General features: G+C 43.8%; 1 protein-coding gene and 1 long non-coding RNA gene across 13 annotated transcripts in view; one reads left to right on the forward strand and one right to left on the reverse strand.

Moving 5' to 3' along the window:
* Positions 1 to 27,987, reverse strand: part of LOC125764647 (streptococcal hemagglutinin) — a 72,284-nt gene that overhangs the window by 22,370 nt on the left and 21,927 nt on the right. Inside the window, exon 1 of one of the 11 annotated variants that reach the window (XM_049429170.1) lies at positions 25,062 to 25,436. The exons of 9 other annotated variants lie outside the window; for them this stretch is intronic. The gene's annotated coding sequence lies outside the window, so the exon portion shown is untranslated. Of the gene's footprint in view, positions 1 to 5,139; positions 8,221 to 25,061; positions 25,437 to 27,987 lie in introns of those variants that run through there. One more of the 11 variants, XM_049429181.1, reaches the window with a different exon arrangement.
* On the forward strand, positions 25,487 to 27,239 carry LOC125765046 (uncharacterized). Of its 2 annotated transcripts, XR_007418502.1 has the most exons (3): positions 25,759 to 25,773; positions 25,921 to 26,314; positions 26,406 to 27,239. It is a non-coding gene; the product is annotated as an uncharacterized LOC125765046 (long non-coding RNA). The 2 variants fall into 2 exon arrangements; XR_007418501.1 differs by having other exon boundaries at positions 25,487 to 26,314.

Below are 27,987 nucleotides of genomic sequence, written 5' to 3' on the forward strand. Positions count from 1 at the left end.
GCAAAGAAAGACAAAGAGAGAGAAAGAGAGAGAGAGAGACAGATAGATGGAAAGAGAGAACGACCCATATCATTATGGTCAATCTTAGTGGACGCAGGCGCGAGTGAGTGCGTGCGCGCGCACACACGAATATATTTGCAGAATTAAATTTTTGGCGACATTCGGGGAGGCAAACACACCCGCGCACACCACCCAACGTATATATCCCGTGGCTGTGTGTGTGTGTGTGTTTCTGTGCTTGCGAGTTGCGTTAGAGAGACGAATCTTTATTTATTATTATTAGTGCCCTTGCGCTTCTTTTACATGTTGTTATTATTCTTTTCGCACAAAGTAGGTGAAAGGAAGGGCAGCGATTGAGGAGAGGGAGGAAGTGTGGGATGTGTAGATGAAACTAGTGGAGCATATGAAACACACCACACTCACGAAGCTCGTGTTTTCGGCCACTTTTTCATATGGTGGAGCCGATGGAACATAGCATGGAGGACGAACAACAGGGAGAATGATGCTTCATTCGAAGACACACACATTGTCGCGAAATTCGGCGTGTGATTTCTAATCATATGCGCCAATTTTTTGGCAATACGCGCTTTAACTCTCCAACATATAAAATTCGCTATCATCTCGCGCGTGGATGTTGCGAGCGAGACAGAGCATGAGAGAGAGAGAAAGAGAGAGAGATAGAGAGAGAAATCGAAAATAAAAGAGCCAGATTGAACTATCGATAGTAGATTCGGAAATTAAATCAAAGAAAAGAAGTGAATAACAATAGCAACAAAAAAACAGCAAAGGGTGGCCCAAATGTGCTCCCGAAATTTGGATCCCAAATTCGATCCACTCGTGTTCATTCGCTCGCACACAACAACAAGCTTTCACAAATAAGAAAAAAGACAGAAACACATACACACACATATACGCGCTATTTCGGCAAGTGACCGTCCTTGATCCCTTCGCTCCACTATTGGAAGTCGCAGATGAATCGCGCATGAAAAAAAAAACCGTCCCGTGATCAAGCCCCGTTGCGCTCCCCCGCCCACTCTTCCCTACCACCCCTACCCAGAATTATGTCAAAATCAATCCCTTCAATGGTGCACACACAAACACGTGTTAGGGGCACTCATTTTGGCGTGCTTCGTGAGCTGAGTGTTTTGCAATGAATTTTGCGTGGATGTAGATAGAAGAGGCTCATCATCTAACCCTTAATAATTCGCGTTTACGGTGCTGCCCTCCATAAACCTTCGAGTTGGTTTAGATCGGATTAAGCTGACACGCGTATGTGTGTGTGCGTGAATGTGTGTTTCGTTTTTTTTTGACTCTCCTTATCGTTGTTCCTCTTCTTCTATAGCTAGACAGGCTATAACAAACGGAAAAAAAAATAAAAACGACACCATGCGCGACAAACTCGATTTTGCCGGTTTAAATTAAAAAAAAAAATATACGAATTAGGAGCTCCCCTCTCTCACTCTCTCTCTCACTCTCTCTCTCTATTTCTCTTCTTACATTACAAGCTCCCCTTTTTCTCTCTCGCTCTCTCTCTCTCTCACTCTTGTTCCTAACGGTGAATTCGTAGTGCAGTTTTAGGGGGTACCAACATGTTTTGCAACCCCTATTTCCCCCTCCACACGTGTTTCCCCTTTCAACCTGTACTGACTCCCTTGTGTCCCCCACTAACTCTCACTCCGCTCCCAACCATCCACACACACTCACACAAATAGTAACACAGGCTCTTTCTGTTGAGATTTGCAAATCTTCCCCTCCACCCCCCCTCCCGTTTGCCCACTAGATGCGATCTTCCGCTCCCCCATCCCCCGCGCTTGCCCTTTTATTTTATTTGCTACTTCTCTGTTTCTCTCTCGCTCGCTCTCACGTAGGGACGACGACATCATTTTCGCGCCACGCGCGCGCTCTCTTTTGATGCAGATAGAAAAGATGGGTTGCAATATTTGATTGTGGAGATCACCCCCTCTCTGTCTCTCCACCCATCAACCCCTTCACATTCAGCGCCTACATAAAATCGGACGTATTTGTGTGTGTGTGTGTGTGGGGGGGGGGGGGTATATGTGGTTAAACATTCAGCATGCTTTACATATACATATTTTAATAGCAAGCACACTAAATGCACACACACACACACGCATACAAATTTGGCGGTGGATTTGATTGATGATGATGTAAGGGCCGGAAGGAATGGCTGATGCAGCATGGTGAGGGGCCGGGGGGGAGATTGAGTGTCGAAAACTTTGCGAACACATACACATTTTTTCCCACCCATTTTGTTTTCACCACTGCCACACCACATTTGTAACATCCCGTTCGTTTCACGCACGAAACATCCTTTTCACGGAACATAGATTATGTTTTGTTTTTTTTTTCTTAACTTTACCATAACAAATTTGCGTACACTAGAAACAATTTCAAAAAACAAACAAAAAAAACACACACACATCCATATTCGCTAAACACCGCAAAACGTACACTTCTAATCACAGTAAGCAACTTATCTATCGCTCTCTCTCTCTTTTTCTGTGTGTTGTGATCATGTGAACGTATGTGTAGGAACGAATGGTACAAGTTGATGTAAAAATGGTTTACATTTCATTACAAATGAAAACAATGAATGAAAACTGTGTTACAATTTAGACTATCAGCCACTATAACCTTCTTTCTCATTTTTTTTTTCAAAACTTCTCTTTCGCCCAAACGCTGTCAAACACAGCTGTCATTCTGTTTCTATCTTCTTCTTCTTCTGGATACTACAAAGTAATTGATGATACGAAAAGGAACACCTTGCTACTTTGTTCAAGCAATAAAATTCATTTCATCTGTTATCCTGTTAACGAGACATTTTTTTTCTAAACCAACCAAACCACACATTGGCGATAAAACAAAAAAAAAGACTGACTGTGAAAAGCACGTGATCGTGTAATAGCCGACACTGACAAAACATGGCGAAAAATGTAATATTGCAAACCGTGTAAAACAACGTTACCCAGGAAGATGTTTTCGAGATTAGCAGGAAGAAACAAGGAAGAAAAAAAATATCATAGTACACATACACACTTACACGGGGGCTTGCAAAAATTTACACCAGCAACATACGCGCGCACGCAAGCACGCACAAACGAATTCGTGCGATACACAATATTCGCGAGTGCCAAAAAAAAACCCGTGTGCCTTCAATTTTGGGGGTGCCGCAGCACTCACACCCGTACCTTATCTATCTCTCACTTTCACACATCAAATTGAAAACACTGTTCCAACTTGCTTTTCGGGTGTATGTATAATACGCAAGTTAAATTTTTGACCGCGCGTACCGTTAGAAAATGCGCAACTCACTTTTGCTTCTCTATCTCGCTCACGCTTTATTCGTCCCCCCACCACCCACCCGCCTTTTGCTTCCTCTCTCATTCTCTCCCTTCGCTCCATCCTACTTTATCATGGAGGGGAAGCATTTTTTTCAGGCAAAAAAAAGATCGAGAGCACAGGGCACAAACCAGCACTGAATTGGCAAGGCCGGGTTTAGGAATTTTGCGCTTTTATTTGTTCCTTTTTTTTGACGAAAAAAAAATCGTGTTATAGGTAAACGGTCAGAACAGTATAGGTGAGAAAAAGGTGTAGACAATGAATCGGAACGATCGGGTTTTGCTTGTGTAGTATGTGTTTTGATCGATCTTTTTACACGATTTTTGTTTGGCGTTCCGCGGCGATTTAACTTGTGACACACGTTAATAGGAAGGAGTGTCCCAAAACACCAAACTGAAGGTAACCATTCATAATTATAAAATTGAATCATTGAAGAAAAGCACACAGCAAAAAAAACGAATCAATCGTTCTGCATCACTTTTTTAAACACGTCACTTGAAAAAAACGCTTGCCTACTTCCAAACGATTAAAAAAACACGATTCAAGTGAAAACGCAGTATAATTTGTTTTTTTGAATGAAATACTCCTTTCTAAACCAGGGAAGCGTATGAAAGTAATTTTTCCGGTTTTGGAAATTCTTTTTTACAACTTTTTTTTAAATCTTTTTCTTATCGCTTTTCCCCCTTTTTTATCATCCGTCAAAGCGCGGTGATCTGTGTATTAACGTACGCTTGTGTGCGTGTTTATGCTTGTGAAGTTAAAACTGCAGGACGATACTAATAACAGACATTTGTGGTTTTGACGTTTCTTATATAGTAGAGTAGTTTTGGCTCTTTTGAATGTAGTAAAAGGGTATGAATACCCATGAATGTACTCAATTACTAGACGCACACACACACACACACACACACACACACGCATTGACGCAGTCAATAGTTTATACAACAACAAAATCATACACACACAGGTATAATTTCAGCACAGTTCAATCAGAGCTTTTAAAAAATATAGGAGCTAATAATTTTACGATTTAATTACAATATAAATCTTGCCATTAGAAGTAGGATCTTCTTCTTTAAGGCGTAAGGACTTCTGAGGTCTTGCCGGCCATTTCTGGCTTACTAGACTTATTTTACAACGTAAGCCGGATAGTCAGTCCTTGCTACGGGGGGACGGCCCGGATGGGATTTGGTCACCGGTCCTGTCGTGTAGACCGGCGCCGTTTATCACATACACCACAGGGTGCCCCAATTTTAGAAGTAAGATATACAAGAAATCTTAATACGAAAAGGTTTTGCTGTGATTATCTCGATCGAAAATGCTTCTCCTGCTTGTTAAAATAATAAAATACTATCATAAAACTGCTACCATTCTTCCAAAAAAGTAGAAATTTTCACCTTCCTTCCTGCATCGAATTACGATTTTACTTCTTGGAAAATGATAATAACTACTACAACTCCCTAATAGGCCGTCACTAATAAGAATGATAACAAATATACTTTAGAATTAAGTAAACTTTCCTATTTGGTCACCGACCGCCTTCACCTTGTCCCACGCCCACCCACCCGCGCACACACGCATGCACCTGCTCAACTGCACACAGGACACTTGGGGGGTTGGCAAATCGCAAATCGATTTGCCGAACCGTAACCGTTTCGAACAGACGGTCTCTTAGGGTTTCACTTCCTCGAAGTGAATCAAACTATTAAAAAATTTAGTGCAGCACGTTGGCGGGGGGTTGGGCTCTGTGCAAAAAGAATCCTTTATCTTTTTTCACACCTGGTCTGTTTTCGGTTTTACGGTGCGCGCCGGTGCAAATGAGCAATTGGACGAATAAATGCCGGAACTGGTGTGTTGGGTGCAGAATTTTTCAATTTCTGCACTTTTTCGGTTGACTTGTTGACATTGCTGTTGTTGGTGGTGGGTGGGTGTAGAGTATTGTTGTTGTTGCTGTTGCTGGTGGATCACACTGTTTCTTTTCTACACGCTTTTCATCAAATCCGTGCCGCCGTGCAAGCAGGAAGAAAACCGAACCGGGAATTAACTCGACAGGCGGAATCCGGCGAAATGATGGGCAAATAGGAGTACAGGGTAGGAGCGGGAGAAGGAGCCGGAGGGAGGGAGGGTTGCTGGGGGGAAAAGGGATGCGGAAGAACGAAGCAAAATTCGCGGCCCGATTTTGTAAGTGTATTCCCGGCGTTTACTTTTACGAGTACACCGTTTGAGTACCCAATAGAAGGAAGTACAAAAAAAAACTTTTCGCACGCACGTACACACGCACACACACATATACGCACTCGCATACACAAAACCAACCGAAAACACACGGCTCGCGCGCTTTTCCCGTTCCGTTGTTATTTCTTTTCTTTTTTTTTTTTAAATTTGGGACTTTGTGACGATTTTTCGGCTAACGAGTTTGCAAGATATCGTCTCCGGTTCGCAAATTTTTACGCGCGCCTTCCCGCCGAGCACACACACACACACACACGCACGCACGCACTGAACAGGGCAGGAAGGGGGAGATTTTGTCTCGGATGTGTACTTCAAAGCCCTCCCCCTTTTAAAGGTTGGGTGGTGTTTGTTTGCTTGTGTTGTGTTTTGGCAGTTTCTTTTCGGCTTTTTTTTTTGGTTGCGGGCGGCTGTCCGTGCGTGTTTCGTTTCGTCTTTTTTTTTGGCGCTTTCTCGGTTGCCAAGTTACTGCCGGGCCCGCGGACGATCGGCTCGGGACTGACAGCTGAAGCGCTCGGATCGCGTGGTGCGCAGTCAGATTAGTCTGCTGGGGCTCAAAGCAAGCGTTAGCGCCGTATGTTCAGCGATAGAGCGAGACGGCATCGGTTCGGGCGGGTTCTCTTGCGCGCTTTACCGCCCGGCATTAACCGGCAGCGATTGTTGCTCTCTTCCAGAATTTGAGTTTTTGGGGGGCTAACAAAATTTAAGCCGGAACGAGAGAACGAGAGAGAGAGAGAGAGCGAGCGAGCGTTGTAAACGTTGTTTGAGAGTTTACAAAGCTTAGAAAAAAAAACACGCGCTGCTTGAAATGCCCTGCAGGAGGACGGGAGCTGGGGTACGCATACGCGTTCCTTGATCGCAAATGTCCACTTGTACCGTGATGCGTGCGAGAAAGAGAAAGAGGCGGTAGGGCTCCATACAGCCTGAAAAACCGACCAAGTACAGTGCGAAACCTGTGCGCGAGAGAACACACTCTTATTACATTTTCTCGCTCCCGGCTCTGCTGGTGCGGACTGATTAGAGCAGGGATCAACAATCTGCGGGCATTAGGAGTTTTTTTTTTATGTTAAATACAACGAAGCGAATTAAACTGCTTTCGATATCATTTTGCATATTTTCTGAAACATTGTGAAATGGGGCATTTCAATTTTAAACGTTGTATACGTGATGTATTCGTGCGTAGTCGAATGTAAACCGATTGTTTTAATCATTTTGCTTTATATGATTACACTTTTGCATTTATACAGTCTAAGGGAAATGTGTGTTTTTGCTGTTAGATTATCACACGACTTATCATGTTTTTCTGTAGCATCAGTTTCTTAGAAATGTTACCGTTCGTGCCGTACTTTGTACGTTGAAGATATTTAGGATTGATTTCCAGAAAAAGTATAAACATTAAACAAGCAATCCCGTTACTTCCTAGTAGTAGCTTCCCGTATATGAAGAAAGAAAGTTGTTTTTTTTTATAAACTTTTATTTTTAAACTTAATTTCATTTTTGCCAACTAAAAAAGGGTTTGAGTTCTAACAAATGCATGCAGTCTACTGAAGCGCTTCTGTACCAAAGTGGCTCATTTTTTTGTTGTTTCCTCTAATAATGGTAACACGGCGACTTTGCCTGCCCCTGCGATGTGAGATGAAGCTGATCGAACGATAGGCGAAGATGAGCATAGAGCGAAACGCGTATTGCGAATCTATACGCGCACACTCGCAACGTGCGGCGCGCTATCATACACCCGTACACCTTGCCGAAAGCGACAAAAAGTGCCGGCAATGCCGAAATGTGTGTATTTTGGCTAACCGTCACCATGCCTTACCCCGCTCCAAACTCCCAACGCAATCCATTTGTTGCGGGCTCCCCTGCATCGTACGCACGTCACTTGTCGCTTCCAACGTGTGTGAACGCCATTCTCCTTTTACCGATCATTTCTGATCATGTTCGAGCGATCTCCGCTTTTCTCTCTCTCTCTCTCTCTCTTGCTCTCTATCGTACGCGCGGGTTTGCTCTCTTGATTATTTCAATCTTTTCCACGAAAAAAAATCCACTATACCCGTAACCACGTTCTTTATCAATCGCATATCAATGTTGTCGATGTTGTTGTCTAATTAACCTCAAATTTTCGCATAAAATCTCTCTCTCTGTCTCGGTATTTCGTATGTACATTTAGCATTCTCTCGGTTTCAGTATACGCGATGTGTACGCGTTAAATCCCGCGTGCAATACAGTGACACTAAGCCAAGTTCGCGCTGTCTTGCTTTCTTCTTACTACACCGTAGTGTGCCCTTCGAGCGTCACGAGTGAGTGGATTAGATTGCGAAAAAAAAAATCGCAAAAGAATGGCATATACACACATCTGGAGGTTATGTGTTTGTTTCGTTTCTTCCCGCTTTTTTGTTGTTGCTCTGTAAATTTTTACTAAATGCTTCTCACTCCTTTCTGCTTTAGCGCTCCAAATCAGCGCCTAGGCGTTTTAATTTGTCTTGTCTCTTTTTGATAAGCGTGTCTTCTTACAGACAAACATATACCATCAAGCTGTCTATCGGTCCCAAGTTCGGCGATTGGCATTGGCAAGCGGAAGGCAAGAAACCTTTTTTCTTGCACACGCAAATTTTGTTGCATCGAGTTCATTACATACTTGGGCACGCTTCCTAGGTTCAGGTTGTGTGCGAGCGAGCGGAAAGTGAGCCTCACCCGTCAAGCAAAAAGGATCACGACTGCTGTCAACAGATCTGGCAACAAAATGTCAAACCCACAGCCGATAACAAGGTGAAACAGGTGAAAATGACATATTTGATAGAATCCGCAAACAAACGCAAAACACTGCGCTTATCGATAAGAAAATATTTCGCAGGTAATTAGCAGCCTAATTGGTACGCAATTAGTAGTCAAATGGAGTTCTATTTTCGGCCGATAGGCCGTGTTAAACGGTCACGATCGTACCTTCCTTTTGTTCCCAAGTAAAACACAAAAAATAATATCTGTAGCAACGCGTTTGCGGTGGGTTAGTTTTTTTTTGTGAGAAAACCCCCTCCCGCAAAACCCTCCTTCCCTTCCGCAAGCTACCCGAACACGTCTTTCCGCATGACCTCAACCCTTTTGCGGTGTGGACCACCCCAATCCGCATCAATAACCTTGCCAAAACGATCGTACCAATGCGACTTCCGGTGAATGTGTTGTGTGCGAAAACCCGCCGTACAAACGAATGTTGTAATTGTAAAGCCCACCGAAAGCAGAGCAACGAGGGAAGCACGGGATGTGCGGATCGTGGAGTGAAAGAAGTTGTTGTAAAATTTCGGCAATGATCATTTCTTGTTCAACCGTCATACCCGCGGTTCGTCGCCAAAAAGAAAGATGGTGTATATATTTCACTGTTTGTTGTTGTTGTTGTTGGTAAATCTGCCCCCGTCGCTTTCTCGTTTATTTCTCTCGCCCACTCACGTTCCTTTTTTTTTTACTCGGTGGACTCATCCTTTACACCACCCCTTCTCCACGCCAGGGGTAGCAAGCGTGGTTAAGAGAAGCGGCACAAAATCGCCAAAATCCCCCATCCAAAACCCTTCGCTTTGAGATCGAAGTGAAGGTCCATTGTGGGCAGACGAGGCAGAAGAGGCAGCGCGATCCATTTCAATTCAACCACGTAAAATAGCCGAAAACAAAAAAAAAAGAATCAAAATCAACCAACAACGGACCCCTTCAAATCGAAAGCCACCGAACGCCAAACAAAACTCAAACAGAGTTCGCAAACAGTGGAGACACAGATGAAGGGAACGAACGCGAAACAGCGAGCAGGGAAGACGCAAACACAGAAGAAAACGAAAAAAGAGAAGGCCAAAAATCCGCACACCAGCTCCCCTTTTCCTATCTGTTTCTGCCAAATAGCAACAACACCAACAAAAATCAACAACCAAAATCTGCAGCTTTTGGTCTTTTGATCCGATTCATCAGCGTGCGTGTGTTTGTGTGTGTTTCTTCTTCTTTTTTCTTCTCCCCATTTGGCTTTGCTACGTTTTGCTCCTTTTTTGCAATTCGCTTCTTATTGTTTTTTCTTCTTCTCTGTTTTGCTCTCTTGACAATCTGCCATTTTCCCATTTACCTTTTGCGCTTCTTTCGTAGTATTTCTTCTTCGTCATCTTCTTCCATTTGCCCTTCTAACATGCGTCGTGAATGATCCACCCGCGCATCAAAATTAACAACAAACCAAAAAGAAAAGAAGAAAACGCATCGTTATCGGGTTGTTGGGGACTTAGAAAACTGATTTAAATTGCGCGTCCACAGCCAAGCGAACCGGAACGCGGGCGAATTTTGACCAAACCAATGAATCACGGTGACGGTTTTTTTAACTTCTTTTTTTTCCTTTTTGCTCAACGATATCTTTACCGTGGGGAATGGAATGATGTAGTGTTGCAAAGAGGTTTAGGTTATAGCCAGTATTGGTATTGGTGACGATTGGAACCGGGCCCTAATTTAGAACGATCGTGCAAACGATCAATGTTTGCGTGCGAGTGAAGCGTTGAATCGCGTATGTGAATAGATTATAAGATGTGTTTTGCACATTTAGTATTTGCGCACACCGTTGCTTGAATCTGCATCATTTCAAACACGTGGCTGATTTGAGACATAAATTTTGACTAATCGGTGAAATACACTTATCCCATCAACGGGCTGCATATAGCCGGTGTTTACAAGCAAAGATCGAATTCTCCACGATCGCAATCTCTAGCATTGTGCATACTACCATTTGACAGTTAGCGAGAAGTGTTTCAAATATCAAACGCATTATTGCCGATTACATTAAGCTAGTGTGCGTGAACTAGCCACAAAACGTCTTCTCCTTGAATCGATTGCGTTCAATTGTCTTGTTGCGCTAAACGAGTAGCCTCTAATTACAGTGACATATCATATTGGACGGTGTTTACGAATAAAAGAAAAGTCAAAAACAGCAACCTTTTTTTACTTTAAATGTTGTCTTATTCAAAAAACAAACTATTAAAAGCAAAAACATCAAAAAGATAGGAAAGTATGCGAGATGACTCTTCTCTCCACTTATTTTATCTTCATACACAACCCCTGTATCTTCCTGTCCTGCACACGCACGCTTCTCTCATCATCAGCAAGTGCGCTCGCTGCAAGGAAGCGTTATGGACCCAAACGGCACAACAGCAAATCGCCAACGAACAGAATAATGCGATAGGATAGGCCGAAAAGAGCGAAGCATATCAAATAAAACTATCACCCGAAAACCAGCCAGACGAAAGAGGCAAACAAATAAGCGAAGACTATTGCAGCAATACGGCAAAAAATAGCACACATCACACACCACCATCACAACCGAACAGCAAAAAGAAGAGAGCGAACAAAAAAAAACAGCAACGCACACTACGAGTGTGCGAAGAACAACAGCAGCAACAACAAAATGGCACACGGCATGACATAACCCTACCGAAACGGCAAACGCAACAGCAAGCGAAAATCCTATCCGAAACCGCCCGACGGTTTGGATACAAATATACCGAAATTGGCTCATCGCTCTTTCGGCTCTTAACTGACCGTCACCGCGTCCTGCCCAGCCGGGTTTTACGCTGTACTAGCTCACCCAGTAGCTCCAACGTGTGTTGTCCCGCGCAAAAAAGGGCAGTCCCGTCTGTGTGTGTGTGTGTGCGGACGCGCGCGAGACATTGTGCGAAGAGAACAAGCCGAGGTGACCGGTGGGCAATTCTGAGGCAACGGCGGAACCCAGAGCGAGAGCATATTTGCTCTTTGGACCAGGAGGCAGTTAAGGGCGGGTGCAGCTAAAGATTGGGACCCCCCAAAAACCCCAGCCTCGAGCACTAGGAGCATTGGATCTGAATCCCGAAGGGAGTGGAGTAGACGTGAAGGTAGAGGATGGCATCTGACAGAGGAGGGCCTTATATTTGCAAGGTTTCCACCACTCCCTTTCGCGCATCTGCAACCTCTAACACCCTTCGAGGGAGGGTGGAGGGTTTTTTTGGGACTCCTATCTCCCATCCTTTCCCCCATCTTCTCTGACCTTAATTGGTGTGAGTGTCAATTTGGCGGCTTCTAAGCTAGAAGGGATGAAGGGGCTTGGGGATGGGCATGTGCCCTGCGCCAAGACAGCGAAACAAACGGGCAAAGGAAGCAAAAAAAGCAGCCCCAAAAAAAAAGGGAATCAGCGAGTGATGCTGACAGGGTGGTAAGTAGTTTGTCCGTGGTATGTGCGCGCGCGGTCTGTTAGCCGATCTGTTCGGGTTGCGTTACGTTGCGTTCTTCTTTCTGTTTCGATATATACACGCCCCGCACACACTAGTACCCGGTCACTGTATCGCACACCTTGCTCTTTTTTTGTGTGGTTGTTGCTATGTGTAGCGATGAGGTTAGATTTCTTTTTCGCGTTTCGCGCATTAAGTTTGTGCGTGTGTGTGCGGGTTTTTTTTGGCAAAAACCCTTCCCAAACTATTGGAATGGGACTTCTTGGCTATAGGGCACTCACGCGGAGGGCTGTGATCCATGTTGAAGCACCGTACTAAGCGATAGGGTAGTCGCCGAGCACATACAGACAGCGCCACGGTTCCGTATTTTCATATCTCAAGATAACGGGTCCCTATTAGAAGAGGAGGTTTAGGCAACCGTGTTGGTAACTTAGACGAGAAACCATGTTTTTTTTTCTCCTCTCCACTTCTACATCTCTGCCCGCTGCGTTGCCCAATCTCACCACGGCACGATCCACACGATCCCCGCACAGCATCTGGATCTTTGGACCACTCTGTACGTTCCTGGTCCCGGATCTCACATAATATACTGAGCATCAATAACTCTGCTTTTTACTACATCTTTGCCTGTACTCTCTCGCACGCCTGTCGACATCCCTTACGTTGTTGGGAAGCGAATTTCTTGCCCATCGGTGTTAATTGTGCTACATTGAATGATTTAGAAGCTGCGAAAAATGTTGACCTTCCCTTTCCACTCCAACAAGTGGCAGCGGGGCGTCCCTTGCAGACGGCACGATCATCCCACGCACTTCCATAAAAAAACGCACCAGACAGTGACAGAGTCCGTAGATGTGGATGTCACAACAAACGAGCAACCCTGAAAGGACATACACACAGAAGCCTGCGGACAGAGACAAGATGTGGTGAAGAGAAAGGGAAAATGGAAAGCGTTCCGAAGGTCACACCACTTTTTCAGGGTGGCACCACTTCCTCGCCACCCTGAATGATTAAGCTTGTAACCTTTTTGGCGAGAAAAAAAAACATAAAACCAAACGTTAGGTGAGTCTTAGAAAGTCGAAACCGGTGAACTATTTCCCCAAGAAAACTTCAACTCCTCAGCGACACAGCTTAACTGTGGTGCCCTTCCTTCAAGCATTTTTTTAACTTTCGACTTGCACACACACATAACTCTCTTTTTCTTACACTTGTAAAAAAAAGAAATACAGCCACGAAATAGAAAAAAATCGGTTTCGTGCGCTGTTTGCTCGACGAACGACTTTCCGTGGTCGATTTCGCCAAAATAAATGGCCCATACCTTATCGAACTGAGATCATCTCCGCGAAGGGACATCAGCATTTCAAACACCACGGCCAAACTTTCCCCCGTATCTCGCAACACCTCTGCGCCAGCGTGAAGATACCGAGTATCTTAAATATCTGGCAGGCATTTTACCCAAAAAAATGCTGATACCACACTCTAAAGAGATGGAGGGTTTTTAAATGCTGGATCTATTCTTTCCGGATTTTTAGGATTTTGGTGAAGGAGCCCCCCCCCCCCCCCCTTCGTAATGCTTGGGGGTAAATGAGAATAACAAGGGATGCATCGTTGAAGTAACCAGTAACAAAGTTTTTCCATAGGCAAAACAGGACGTCGTGCAGACTATTTCTGTTGTTGCTCGACGTCCGTACAGCGACATTCCCTTGATAAAAAACCAGTCCTTCCGGAACTTTTTGATTCCATCCACCTTCGTCTCGTGAAGGGCGGGGGGTCTAGCGCTCGGTTAGGGGTCTGATAGTTGCTGAGTTTTTTGTTGTTGTTGTTTGGTTTGAAGATGCATATTTGCAAAAATATGTGCACCTCCCCATTGGGGCAACCGGATGGTGCCAACTGTAGCATTAATAAGGGAACACATGCACATAAAATAAGGCAACAAATTAAGCGAAGAAGCACACACGCACCGCAACGTCGGGGTCCACTCCTCTACCGGTGAGCGGAAGAAGCTCAACATTCCAGTATTACCCGTTTGCCCCTCGGGGGGAAAATGTAGCTTCAAAAAGGCGGGATGCAGCCCAGCTTCCCTGTGCGCGTTGCCGCCTTGGTTCGACAGGTTAATAGCGGAGCAGTTGTTCAACCTACGTGGCCTAACCTCGGTGCCTTCCAATCTCGGTACGGTGTACCCTTTTTTCTTCGGTGGGTGGATGGTGGCAGACGCATGCCATCTTTTTATTTCTTATTGCTGATGCGAAGGTGTAAGCAGACGGTAGCATTGGCCAACTTAATTGTTTTATCCGTATTTTACCGTGGCCGTCATGGCCTGTACCGGTTGTTCAACCACACCACCGTTCACCGCCACCGTTCCACCACCGGAATGGGTCCAGGGTGGACCGGGAGCGGGGAAGACTTCAATTATTTACAAACTTCCGAAATAAACGTCCGCGGCCGTACCTGCCGGCGCAGAATAAACAGGAAGAAGCAGAAGGTATAGGGAAGATCTCGCATATCACTTGCGGTGTTCCGGTGTTTCCGAACCAGCTTCCGATTTTTTTTGGGTTTGGCATAGAAAGAGGAAGAAAAATCAACCTCAAAATAAAAAAAACTGGTGCGCTCGTGGCTTCCGTTTCGTACCCCCGTCCCTTTCTGCTTCCAAAATTATCCCTTCATCCATAACGCCCAGCAACAAACACCCGTACAATATGCATTTGAAATGGGTGAAAAGCAAAATTAAAATAAAACAAAAATGCCCAAAAAAGCGAACGTGCGCCCCAGGTTAGAACTGGACTGAATTTTCCTTCCACAATCCCCTTTTCCGAAATGGTGTGGAGAAAGGGAAAGGAGGGGAAGGGGGATGCTAAATTAAGTTAAAAAGCTTCCGAAAAGGAAATAGCACACACGCACATGTATGTGTGTATACCGGGGGAATCAAGATATCCCCGAATTTCCGGATCGGCCGAATGGAAAGGCAAGGGAACACTGGGCTGAAGATGCTGATAAAAATTGCCTACAAACTGGTAAGCGGGAGTGGGTCGGCAAGGGCAGACAGGGTTTTTGGGGTGTAAAGGAACGCGTGTAATGAGCGCTTCCGCGTGTGCGCGCGTGTGCGCGCGTGAGCGCACGCGGTCTGCACCTACCAAACCATTCCAACCATTCCAATCCAGCAATCCAGAGCAAAAGAAAATTGAGCAGATCGGCCGGCTGGATGGAGTATGTCTGTGAGGGAGGGGAAGGGGAGTGGGGAGAAGGACAGGGAGCTCTGCAACTTTCCCTGCTCATCAACTGACGCCCACGCGCAGGTGTGCCGCAAGAATGCATAGGCAAATTATCAACAATAATGTGAAATAACGTATTATAATTTCGGCAACGCGAGTGGTTCTGGCCCGCTCCAAAAAATTAAATTGTGTGTGTATTTCGAGATTGCTGAAGTGGCTGTTTCTGATTGCGGAAGGAAGGAAGTGAGGAAGTCGATCGGAGCTATTAATCTATGCATTGTAGCCCATTTAATGATTATTGTTTCGCTCCTGTTCATTCCGACCGGGGTGCGATAGTTACTGATAATAACCGCCAACATGGCGCCTATGTCCAGCCATTTTTCCTTCACTCATTTGTCGGGTTTTTGGGTTTTGGCTTGTGCGGGGATAAGCTGTTCGACCGGGGTTAGATGAAATAGAACAACAGCGGAGACGTTGGTGAGGGTTGGGAAGTTGAAATTTCAACATCCGAAATCTAACGCCCGGTTGTGATTGCACCGAACAAATGCCCAAATGCTCCGTCCTATTTCAACCGGGGTGGCAAATGGAGAGAACGTAAAATGCAACTTCCATCCTCCCCCTTGGGGCACGAGTTGCCAATGAAAAAAAAACAGTTGCAGGACTGACCAGTTTGAGGCGCAAATTGCTGACCGCGGCCTTTTTCTTGTTGTGTTGTCTATTTTTCGGATGCGTAATTATTTCTTTTAGAATTAGATCAACAGTGCACAGCTGTGCGGGGAAGATATTGCAGCGTACGCCAGGTACGATAGCGAAGACACTTGGGGCATTATCACGGAGTGTGGAGTGGAGTTTGAGGTTTTTGGAACCCCGGAAGTTATGAGGTCTCTACTGAATATAAGCATATTGGTTGTCTCAACCAATACGGGATGCGTTCCGAGGTAAAATGTTCAATGGCTGGAAGAAGTTTCCGAGTATTTTTGTAGATAGAGCTCAACATAAAAGTTCTTTTCAAACAATTTCTTAAAAAAATAATAGAAATATCTATATCATATTTAACACGCCCAGGTATCTACATGCAACAACTTTTTTTTTACTTATCCAACATTTACCGTCAAAACCAGGGTGTCCTAAATTTCACGAGAAAAAGGCAATAAACTAACTAGGAAAAGGATTGCTCTAGTCCATAAATACTTAGGTACACTTAAATGTCACTGAAAGTCTTCATATGTTTGAAGCATTCTGTGGGAATGCGAGAAATCTTTAGTTTTTTTTCATCAACGGGGTCTATGATGCTATCCATCGGTTTTATTGTATGCATTATAACGTTTGGTGGGTAAATTAGCTAAATAAGTGATGGTCTTCTCTTCCCAGCTTCAAATAATCCGTTTCAACAAACCTCAAGTTTTTCATATTCTTTAAAAAGGTAAATAAAATCTTCAAAAACGTTTGTTTTAAACGATAATTTATTCGTAGTTCAAAAATAAAAAGTTTACTTTTACTTGTTTTTTTTTTACTGAAATGCTTCTGTTGCGAACGCGACATATTATCATAGAAGAAGCATGTGAGAACTTTAAGTAATCATAAGCAAGGTAAAGCAGGTCATGGCCCGATACGTATAAACATAAAAAAAACTAGGGAATGCGTTCTAATCTTAAGCGTTAGGTTGTATGTTCAGGCGATCATGCTCGGGCACCGGTGAGGCACAATCAGAGAATCGAAGGGGTGTAAAATGCTGATGATGCATTATGGGTGCTATTGTCGTGAATGCGACATCGCGTCATAGAACGGTCATGCTCGCGCCGATCACGCCGATCATGGTAATCATAACAATCGATGAGCTGAGGATGCATTACGGGTGCTCTGATCAACGCTGTGCGCTTATACCCAAGAATGTACTTAATGCTATCGTACTGCAATGATTCCATCTCGTTCTAATTCTTTCATCTCACTTTTACTTTTAAAATTCAGAATCCATTGTTAGTATATAAGCCGGAAGAAATTACGAATAAACGCACTCTTGCAATCTAAACCTCAAACGGTCTTAGGTTCTGGCTAATCAGATACCCACGAAGGTCCACAGCTAGATACTTGTTCTGGATAATCCAGAAGCAAAGGCTTGTTGTCCTGACTCGAGTGATTTTGGCAATCGCCAATCGCAAGAGAAGTGCGATAGTTCCGCGACGATACATACACGAAAAGAAGCTAGCGCAAGAGCTTCGAGTTTGACTATTCTACACGTAGTCAACTCTGTACGGCGGACCCCGTAGTCCGAATTTGTTCCCGTCAGTAACAGCTTCAATGAATTACTTTACTATCTTAGGAACCACAAGATACCACAGAATACTTCAAGATATTGGGAGGTGGTTTGACTTCGCCGAGCTTAAAATGTCCTCTTAAAATATTTCGCGTCCCCAGTATGCGTTTGACACCTACTGCGGCGTGAGTGAACTTGACCAATAGTAATTGGACAGCTCACTACCTAGGTAACAGGTTGTACAGCTAGTATCAGTATGACCCGGTACGGTCAGAAGGAACTGTGTCACACCAGCTGTACACTAACGGGATAGAGAGGTCGATGAGGTTGTCGATGAATAGAAAAAACAGAAAAACAGTTTGATACTATCGATGCTAACAAGCTAATGCCCAGAAGCCCGTTGGTATGTTTGATACATGACCAATTGCAAGAAAATAATGCGTCAACTTATCTATAACCTCATTTTTTCCCCCGCCAGGTTACCGAGATACCGGGGATACGATTTGTGCTTTAAAATTATCCGGATTCTAGCACCGCCCGGAGCAGGTTGTGGTGTGTGATCTTACTGTACTTTCCTCGCCAGGGTTTGAATCTCTTCACCTGCTGCACCTTTCTTATTCTCTTCTCCCAATTTTGGTGTAAAAAAAGAAAGGTAGAAGTTTGTTCTAGGGTTGTGTACAAATGTGTGTGTGTTTGGCGCCCATTTGTTCGTCCGAAAGCACGCGACAATTTACACCGATGGTATGCTTCATCGCAACTTTGGACACTCAAGTGTCTTGTTGGTACTTCTCATCAGCTAACTGTTTTTTTTTTAATTTAATGGCCAACAGGGGGTAGTTTGCTGACGCGTTCTCTCGCCCTCTCGGTCTTCGCCTCATATAGTTTACACCTTCGGCAACACCGGTTACTTTCGGACCGGTATATGGTGTACACGCAAAAGTTAGGGCGCAAAAGGTGACTTTTTTTTCTTTTCCGTTTTTTTAAACCGGCAGGGTGATATCTTTGTGGAAAGGGATTCAAGTTTCTCATTAGTGATCATTTCTGTTTTCCTGTGCAGATTTCATCAATAGGTTCCTGAAATGGTTCTCCCGTGCTCGCTGCCTTCGTCTTCCAAATCGACTCTCCCTGCTCCGTCGAGTCTTTTTACTCCCGGGCCGCCTCGGGAACCGGATTCTGGCGGAGAACTCCGCGCTCGTAAAAATAAACAGCTCGGGTTCGATGGATTTGCAAGCATACGGGTGAAACGGGCGGGTTAATATTCAGCCCACCGAAACCCAACCCGGTCAACTTGGTGAGTATATTTGTTACAGCAAATATTTATCAATATTTTTTTTCCCTTTTTTTGCACTTTTTTATTTCGCTGTTTTTTTTTTTGTTTTGTTGCTGTTGTTTGTACAACACAGCTTGAAGACATCATCATAGAGATCTGACCTGTCCCCGTTATCGGGGATGGCGGCCAATGGCCTTGCTATGCAAATACACTTATCCGCACACAGTGTGCGTAGGGTGAAGGGAAACAGGAAAAAAGGGATCCGGGATATCGAGTCATCGGGTAGGCATATATTAGGTGGCTCTAGGACCGGTTCGATCACGTTCCGGTGGCCAGTGCCAACGCAAAACCCTCTAGCGTGGCCCCAATTAATCTGTGTTTGTGTGTAATTTTTTTTAAATACTTAAAAGCAAAAAAACAAAAACTAAAGCTACGCATAAATAAACCAAATGCCACAGGCAACCGTCACCACTTTGCGGGTTAGCTGCCCTAAACCTTTCGCTGATTTCGCGAATATTCGGGTCCGTGTTGGGAAGGGCAATTTTGAGTTGTGTAAGAGGTAGCGAGGAAGAAGGGAAAAAAAGGAAAGTCTTCAAATATACAGAAACGCAAAACAGTTACGATTTCCCTTCCATTTCTTGATTTAAATCAGTTTCTCCATAGCCCTCACAGCTATTCGGAAATACACTTCATTCCTTTTATTTTTTTCGCTAGGAAGATGATCATCCATAAACCCACGAAGCCCTTACAAGTCGTACAATGTTTGTCTTTTTTGACATTATTTTTTCCAAATGCCCTTTTCGGTGTAGCGCTTTCAATACTTTCGTGGAAAGATCTGCCAAAATCACATCTAGTGGAGATTGAAAAATGTACAAACTTAAGCCCAAAACTAAAAGGGCGACCTCCAATTCCAACCTTCGGCTGTTTGGTGCAATGTTAAACTAAACCCCTTGAAAAACACATGAACGTAACAAAAACTAGTGAGAGTAAGAGAGGAGAAAGATAACTAAAAGAAAATGAAAGAGAACAGGGAGAGCAGGACAGAAATAGAGGGAGATTAAGCGTGACCTAACTTCTTCGCAAACGCTTAGCGCGAGTGCGTATCCACGCGGATACGAATGTGTGTGCAAAATAAAGCCAAAACTACTAACCAGCAAAGCAAACAAGTTCATGTACCAGTAACGCTAGGCGCTACCGTCGATAGCCATTTAGCAACCTGTTCGATCATCGATGTTGGATGCACTGGAAAAAGTTGTCTGCGAATTACTACGCTTAAAGAAAGTTATGATCGGACCTTGACGAACTGCCGACATTGTGCTTCTCAAGTGATTTAGTGTCAAAATTTAAGAAGTCCCCAAAGCACACAATAGACTTCTTCTTGGTATGCAACTCTAACAGCTAATACGTCTAGTGTAATGGCTTCGTGTTATTTCGTAGTCAAATAGTTATCACTTTTGCTGTGGAGGGCCAGTCCCGATGGGATTGGATCCAAACCCTTCAGTATATTAAAACCGAGGTTCAATATTCACGAACGTAACACATAACAGCAATGACAGAATAAGCTGACAATATAAACAGTAACACAGAGTAATCTTAATATGAGCATCTTTGATTTCATTCTGACAGTTAAGCGTCCTTGAGGTTTCCATGTTTCATGTTTTTTGTTGAGAAAATTATATTTTGGATAGTACTTGTCACATGCATACAGAAGAATCAGGTACAGATACAGAAGATACAGGTACAATTTTGTAATTTGAACGTCATTATTTCTGGAGCTGTCACATGTAACCCTGTTTGTTTGTGTTTTGTTGTTGTTAACATGTTTTTGTTAACTAAAACTTAGAAGATTTTGTGTGTTTAGGTGATATTTTATTCAAAATGATTAACATAAAGCTTTTTGAAGAATATTGAGATTATTGTATCTCTAAGACCTTTTAGGAAAACAGTGTTCAAAAAATTCAATATATAGGCTTAGATGCTACAGTGACTCTGGCAAATAGGTTTGAAAAGTTTTACAGTTTATGATATCAAGCGACACGTTTTAGAGGTATTACTATCTTGAAGTTTGTTCATGTAGTAGGATTTTCTCCAGTTAATGCCTGACAAGTCTCTGATCTTTGTCTCACGGAGAGGGCATTGGTAATGCCACTAGAGTAACTATCGTATCTAAGCCCAAGAAAGGAGCTTCGACAAGACGAGATCACGTAAGCTAGTAAGCTGTGTGTAATATTGTACAATATCTGAGGACTTCTTCATCAAATACACATCCATATACACATATCAATCCATCCCAAAAGCGGGCTGCAACACGCGGCCTTTTTTTACTATATTTGCCAAGTTTTGCCGAGGGCATGCAGGCGCGCTCAAAACCACTCGCAATGGGTTGCGGACCCGCTGGCTGGTTAGGCGCATAAAAGGGAAAAACCGCGAGCAGTGCGGTGTGGGGTGTTCAATATCGGAGCTTTTTTTCGTGCGTTTTGTTTTGATGTTTTTGGGGGGATGCGCGCAGATTTGAATTTTAAATTTTTATCGTCCACCGTACGAGCTTACAGGCACACCATTATGGGGGTCGCCGGTGAAATATCACCGAAAATGAAAAGAAAAAGAACGCACAAAACATGGTCGCTCATGTGTGTGATGTGTCCTTTTGCAAAACTTTTTTTTCCTTTTTTTGCTCTGGGGCCTTGAGCCCTCACCCCTTTTGCACTAGTCGTCTTGTCTTACGTCCTTTACCCTCCTTCTCGATCCGGTTCTATTGTTCAGTTCGGTTAGATGGTGCTATCTGCTGCTGGGGCGAAAATATTAATCTAAGTCAACCGTTTTCGCCAGCCCGCAGTACAAAATGGTGGCCAAGAATTGATGGCGAAAAGGTTTCGAAGGAAGACACCGCCAGATTCGGGTTGGGGCAGCTGGCCAGTTGGGAGCATACAAATCTGAACCAGCTAGGTCCTAAGAAGCCGCATGCTGGCAAAGGTAGTCACCGACGGTTGCAAACTCGTTCCTTTGCCGCTATAATGCTACGGCCATCACTATCAGGCATCACCTGCTTGCTGCAGGGATCTGTCGGGTGGTACGTGTGGGAGGTCACATCCCCGGGAGTCGATGTCAAAGCTTATGACGAATAACAGTGAAAGCTAGTTTGTGTGTACGTGTATGCGTCTAGGTCTAGGGTGACCGCATGGTAGCCGGTGGGTAGGGTTTTGAGTGGAACGGCCAAACAGCTAACCGAAAGAGGAATAAAATGGGCCACCTCGCAAGCGTTTCGAGCGTGTTGCGCTTTCTAGGGCTCCCTCATCTGCAGGTTTTAACCAGATTTCGCATACATCGTTCGGATCTAACCTCAAAATTCTTCTGCAAAAAAAACGAGACAGCCGCTTGCCGAACAGGTTGTAGCTGGTGGACAACACAAACCCGACGGGTCGGTAAGCAGGTGCCAACCGCCCTGTATCGTCCGTATCGGTTTCTATAGTTTAGCACGATGTCACACTTTTGGGACGCTCCACATCTTGAAATCTGATCCTGCCCGATGCGTCAGGCAAAGCGCTCGGTATCGGAATTCAGCCGATGGTTATACATACTTTGTCGCCGGCAAGAAGAATCGTTATTCGAGGCTCGTTTGTCGAACAAGCGTCATAAAAAAAAAACAACACACCAACAAAATTTGTTAGAGAAAGAAACGAAACCCTCCTCCTCTCCCCATAGATCGTTTTGGTGGCACTTTTGCGAATAAAACAAAAAATGGCTCGCAAAAAACAACAACGATCCCGAATGCCAAATTATTCATTCGCGCCCACACTGCGTCGACCTCGAACGAATTAAAGAAAGACACTGAGTGAAAGAGAGAGGCAGAAAGCGCCAGAGAGAGACAAAACGGCAAAATAAAAGAGGAACCCAATTAACAGCGAAACACACAACCAAACGACTCGATCGACTGTTAAGAGGCTGTTGATTGAAGGGAGGGGGACAGGTAGAAAGGGAGTGAATCGGCGTGGAAAGGGCGAAATGGTTCGCACTAAGTGACCGGGCCCCGGAGAGCAGTAATAAAAAAAACCTCCTCATCGCTGGACGTTTGCTGAACCTCTTGCCAAATTTGGCCTCGGTCCCACGTTTGGAGCTATCTCGCTCTACCACGGCCATACGGCGTACGGCGCCGTACGTACACACGTGCTGACATTTCGCTGACCAGTGCGTTCCATTTTTTTTTGCTAGCCTGGTTGCGGGTGTATGGGTGATCTTTATATTATGTTTTTTTTTTCGGTCCGTATTTTGCGATGGGGCGAAGGGTTAAAGGAATTGAGTGTGATAGAGCCGGATCCCGAGATGGGACAGTATATGGTGAAAGCGGCCATCGCTAGGGATGAAGGAATGGGTAGAAAGAAACACAACCTATCACAGGGGGGACGGGGATCTTGTGGAGCAAAACAGATACCAAGACGCACTGGATTTGCTATAATCCATCTCGGCTCTAACGCGTACGGTACGCGAACCACATACACTTGCCAGTGCAGGGTTCGTACTGTCTAATACGAAATTGCATTATAATTTCTAATGTATATTTCTTCGTTTTTTCGTCTAATGTATATCTTATCGTTTTCTTTTGTTTCTTTTATCTCAGTTTGAGAAAATATTTGAAATCGATCACTATGAGTGATCTGTTTTCGTAATGCCAAGTCTGTACTGGGGCTCCGATAGACAATTAATCTATTTGAGGGATAATTGAGATTGTCTCTGGTCTTATCTGATCTTGGTTCTATATCTACTACCACCACTACGACCAAACTAAGGTGAAGTGGTGGTGCTGATGAGTTTAATAGTAAGACTAGAATAACGGATTGGTAGACAGCCATGTGTCATAAGCAGTTTAAACAACTCCTACCGTAGATCAGAGATCGCTAACCGGTAGTAACACCCGATAAGTATGTAAGATCCATCTGCATTGATAAGGTGCCTTACTAAGAGAAGTAGAGCCAGAAGCAGCGCCAATATCCCAAAATATTAGTTTACCTAGCATCGAGCTCTTTTTGTGCTACTTTATCATTAGCGTGTTTTATATTTAGCGTGTGGAGAATCTAATCCTTACATTATTTGAGCACAAATCGTTTGTGTTGTTAACTCACTAGTTAACTCACAGTTTACTTGGATGTCGTGTACAAAGCAATAGCTCAATATCTTAGAATGATTTTTTTTGTCCCGTGTGTAGGAAGGCTTACATACAAATTTCCTTACATAAAAAAATCATAAGATTTTCATCAAGCATGCAGATAACGCGAAGGGAAGGAATTTTTCCCTCTTATTACGGCTTTTAGGTACTCGTTCTTAACGACACATCTACTCGCTATCAACTTCATCTGTATTGATGATTGCGTTTCAAGTTGAAAGAGGTCATTGAAACTTTGACGTTTCCTATTGAGAATATTGTTTATCCCTTTGTAATGGTTTATACAACACATCCCAAACGGTGCCAATGTGTTAGCGTGAAACCCCTGTACAGTAACATCCATCGTGCTCACGAGCATGCATTATGTATGAGAGACAATTCGCAGACGCTAATGCAGGGCATTAGATCGCTGTGTGAGAGCACCGCACCACGCGGTTTCGGTTGACAGGCGGGCCCGGCAAGGTGCGTTACGGTTGATTGAGTGGGACCGCTGGAATCAGATGTCAGGACGGAGGGGTACCGGGCAGTGGCACCAGGCGAATCCGGCTTCCGATGATGATGACGACACGGCATGGCATAGATAAACATACGCCACCCGACCCGACACACCGGTGGACCGGTGCGTGCGCGCGCGAATGTGTGTGAGTGTTTTTGGGGAAAGACAGAGAGAGAGAGAGAGAGAGAATGGCAGAGGGATGGGAGGAGGAGGAGGTGAAGCTAAACAAAAGTGGTAGGGAAGTAAAAAAAAGCAACAACAGCACACACACACAAAATCTGATCACCGAACCGTTGTTCGCAAAAAGGAAAAAGCACACGAATTTATGCGTTTGTGTAAGTGATTGTTTTTGGAACATCCACAACGAGATATTTGCCATTCTCATCATCTCTCTTTTTCTCGCTAGGTCTTTCGTGTGCCAAAATAAAAAAAAACCTTAATGCAAAAGGGAGACTTTCATTTACGGGTTTCGGGGATCCCTACCAAAGTAAAATTCATCGCGATTCGTGAAAAAAAGCACAACGTGTCGGTGATTCCGTTTTTTGGTTGCTTTATATTATTACCCACCACTCACTTGCACTCACGACACGCACGCGGGAAACTCGGCACGGAACGGGTTGCGGCAGAAGGGAGACCCCAAGGTTATCTAAGCAAGGCGACCGTTTAAAAGCGACGAAGAAGATTGATAAGGAAACAGGGAAGAGCAGTCTAAATAGAACTAGCAACATACACGCATAGTTGGACAGGGTCGTAAAAAATAAATTAAAAAAAAAATCACCATCACAGCACGGCGAATACTTGTCAAACTCTGCCACACGCGTAATGCGTTCGATGAATGTAGCAAAACTATCGAAAAAAAAAACAACACACACCACTTACCTGTGCGAAAAGTTCGCATTACTTCACTTTAAAGGGATCGAACCCGTGTGCCCCCCCGGAGTTGACTTAACGAGTGCGAGGTGCGCTTGCTTGACAGGACAGCAGAGCGGACGCGGACGTTTGCCGTTTTCTTTCTCGTTTCGGTTTGCTGTTTTGCGTTACTTTCGGTTGGCTCATGTGTATGTAGTTGCGATTTCATACAGCTCCACCTCCCATTTTATAAGTCTGATAGACCGCTTGGGAAAAAAAGGGGATCACGAAAGGGAATACGTGCGTGGGAGATAATGAGGAAAAAAAAACGTTACGGGTTGTACGAAGGAAGAGAGGGTCCAGTTAAAGATGAGTGAGAAAGAGCCAAAGGGAGAGAGAGAGAGAGAGAGAGAGAGTCATACGGGATAAGGTTCCACGTTGTGGTCGTTGTGTGGGTTTAGATTGAACCGTAGGGTACAACTACTTCATGTTTTGTATAGCGATGGAGCCGCCAAGTGTGCGTAGGATGTGTTAGGTTAGTTTGTGCGTGCTCGTTATTTTGTTGTTGTTGTTGCTTTCTTCGTAGTCGGGGGTCGATTGACCGTTTGGAATTATTACGCACTATCCCTCAGGTGCGTCACCCTTCGCCGCCGGGCACACGCAACCCTTTTGCGGTGACCTTCCGTGGGCACTCGCGCGAAGATTTTTGCAAATAGCTGATTCACGGAACAGCTGTTACATGGTGAGTGCCACCGTTCGGTTCGGCATCGGTATGCGTGGAATTGGGGATCTGAAGCTGAAAGAGCGGCTTTGCGAGAAGTCATCTCCGAGGTGTCTTTATTTGTATATAGGTTCTCACTCTCACTCGCTCTCTTGCCTACTTTATCAGTAATAAATGCGACGTTGTACTCGACACAGCGATGCGTAGATGGTGTCGTGGTGTCGCACTTTGCCAGTTTGAAACAGTCCGAGTGGAACCGAACGGACTCTCACGTTGGCACGGGTAGCGGATTTGGGGGACCGCGGTGAGTGACCGCGTATCAGTGCCGGGCGGTACGTCGAAAAAGTCTCGCGGTTACAGCACGCGAACGAACAGCTAACTCGGTCGTGGAGACACATGTGTGTCTCGACACCAGGGACGTTGCGCGTTTGGTGTTGTGTTCGGAACGACACACCAGACACCGTCGTCTGGCCGATCCGGCGTCGGGAAATCGAGAAAATCGAGCACCGACCGAAACGCGCTGCATCCCGTCAACCTCCACCAAAAAAAAAAGAGCGGCGAGGTACGTAACTATGTTAAATGCCATGACCTTGGAATGCATCTCATCGTTCGTTTTGTGGTGCGGTTGTTATTTCTTTTTTTTTAATTTGTAGTCGAAATGCTGCGCTCGGTATCCTGCGGCTGTGACGTGGGAAGGGTGATTAATAGCGCGGATGCATCCACCCATGTAGTGAGGCGGAAAATGCGACAAGCATTTATACCATAAACACACAATCTACCACAATTTGTCTATTGCTGCCGTTGCCTGTTTATTGCATACGTTCGAGATAAGTGGAATTCTGGAAATGCAGGGTTTTCTACAAGAGTATTTGGCATAACGTAAATTGCTACATGTTGTTTAAAAATAATAATAATCAATATTTAGTGTATTTTTTCCTCATAAAAACTGCAAAAAAAATTATAAAATCTACCTCACCTTCTCCAATACTCTCACCTTCACGAGGGTTTAACTAATCATTCAATTAAACCAAAACAAAGGAAAGCATTTAGTGTAAAGATTGATGTAAAACTACTTATGCTCCCGCTTAGTGTGAGGACATCTGTTCCAAAGCAAAAAAGGGTCCTGTGTAGAACAAGAATTCAAATGTCTGGTAGTTTAGAACGTTAAACTATCTTATTTGTTGCAAGTATGTTTTAAATACCATTGTTGAATAAAAATATATTGGTATTGTGTAATGCATTTTCGTATTGCTTGTAGTTGTACTAAGAACTACAACTGGAACAATACATCTGATATACCAGCATTTTTTGTCATCTCCAGCATAGAGTAAGATATTTTGACAGTTTTTTTTGCTCTACCTGAGGGTACAATAATGAATGCGAATTATATTTATTTCCACATAAAATCCATTGGCGACATCCGGTTAATTATCTATTTCAACTTTGTCGAGATTGAAACTAATAAACCCCATGAGTTTCGAGCACTATTTTTGAGAACATTTGTACTGATGTCAGGTAGGTTAAAATTATTTCTGACCAAACGATTTATTTGAGATGTTTTTATTTTACGTTTTAAACATAATTTTAACTGTTATTTCATAATAATTTGTTTGGTCCGGAATCATTCTGGGCATCAGAAGGACTACCACAGAGAGCCATTTTATTATTGGACAACGTCACAGATGCCATGTTTTTGGCCAAAATTTTCCACTAATTGTAACTATAATAATCCAACCAATGGACCATGTAGTAATAAGTCTACTCAAACAGTAACGGTACAGTATCTTAAATATCTTTCTGGAACAGGACGACCAAGTGTTAGATTTTTGAAAGAAAAAGAAATAAGTGTTGCAATAAATGTACAGTGATACTATATACCCTTTATCTAGATACATAAGTGACATTGACATTTAAGGGACTATTATCCATTGATATCGATTAACCGGCATCAGTTCGGTCCCGAGCCACCCTGGAAATCGACACTATACTGTATTTGATTTTCAGAGGTAACTTGAGTAATCTTTAATTTACAGAATAACTATAGGCGCCAATAAAAGTAACAACGTTTTAGTTAACAAAAGTAAAAAAAACATAAAAAGATAAAAAATAAAAAGACATAAAAACATAAAAAGTAAAAAATTAACAGAATGTAACGAAAATGTAAAACAAACTTGCTTTAATAAGTCAAATTGATTATTTGTGCCTAGTAGATGCGGAATGTAACAGAGATTAGAA

Source organism: Anopheles funestus, chromosome X (genome assembly GCF_943734845.2).
Source record: "Anopheles funestus chromosome X, idAnoFuneDA-416_04, whole genome shotgun sequence".
Classification (NCBI taxonomy): Eukaryota; Metazoa; Arthropoda; class Insecta; order Diptera; family Culicidae; genus Anopheles; species Anopheles funestus.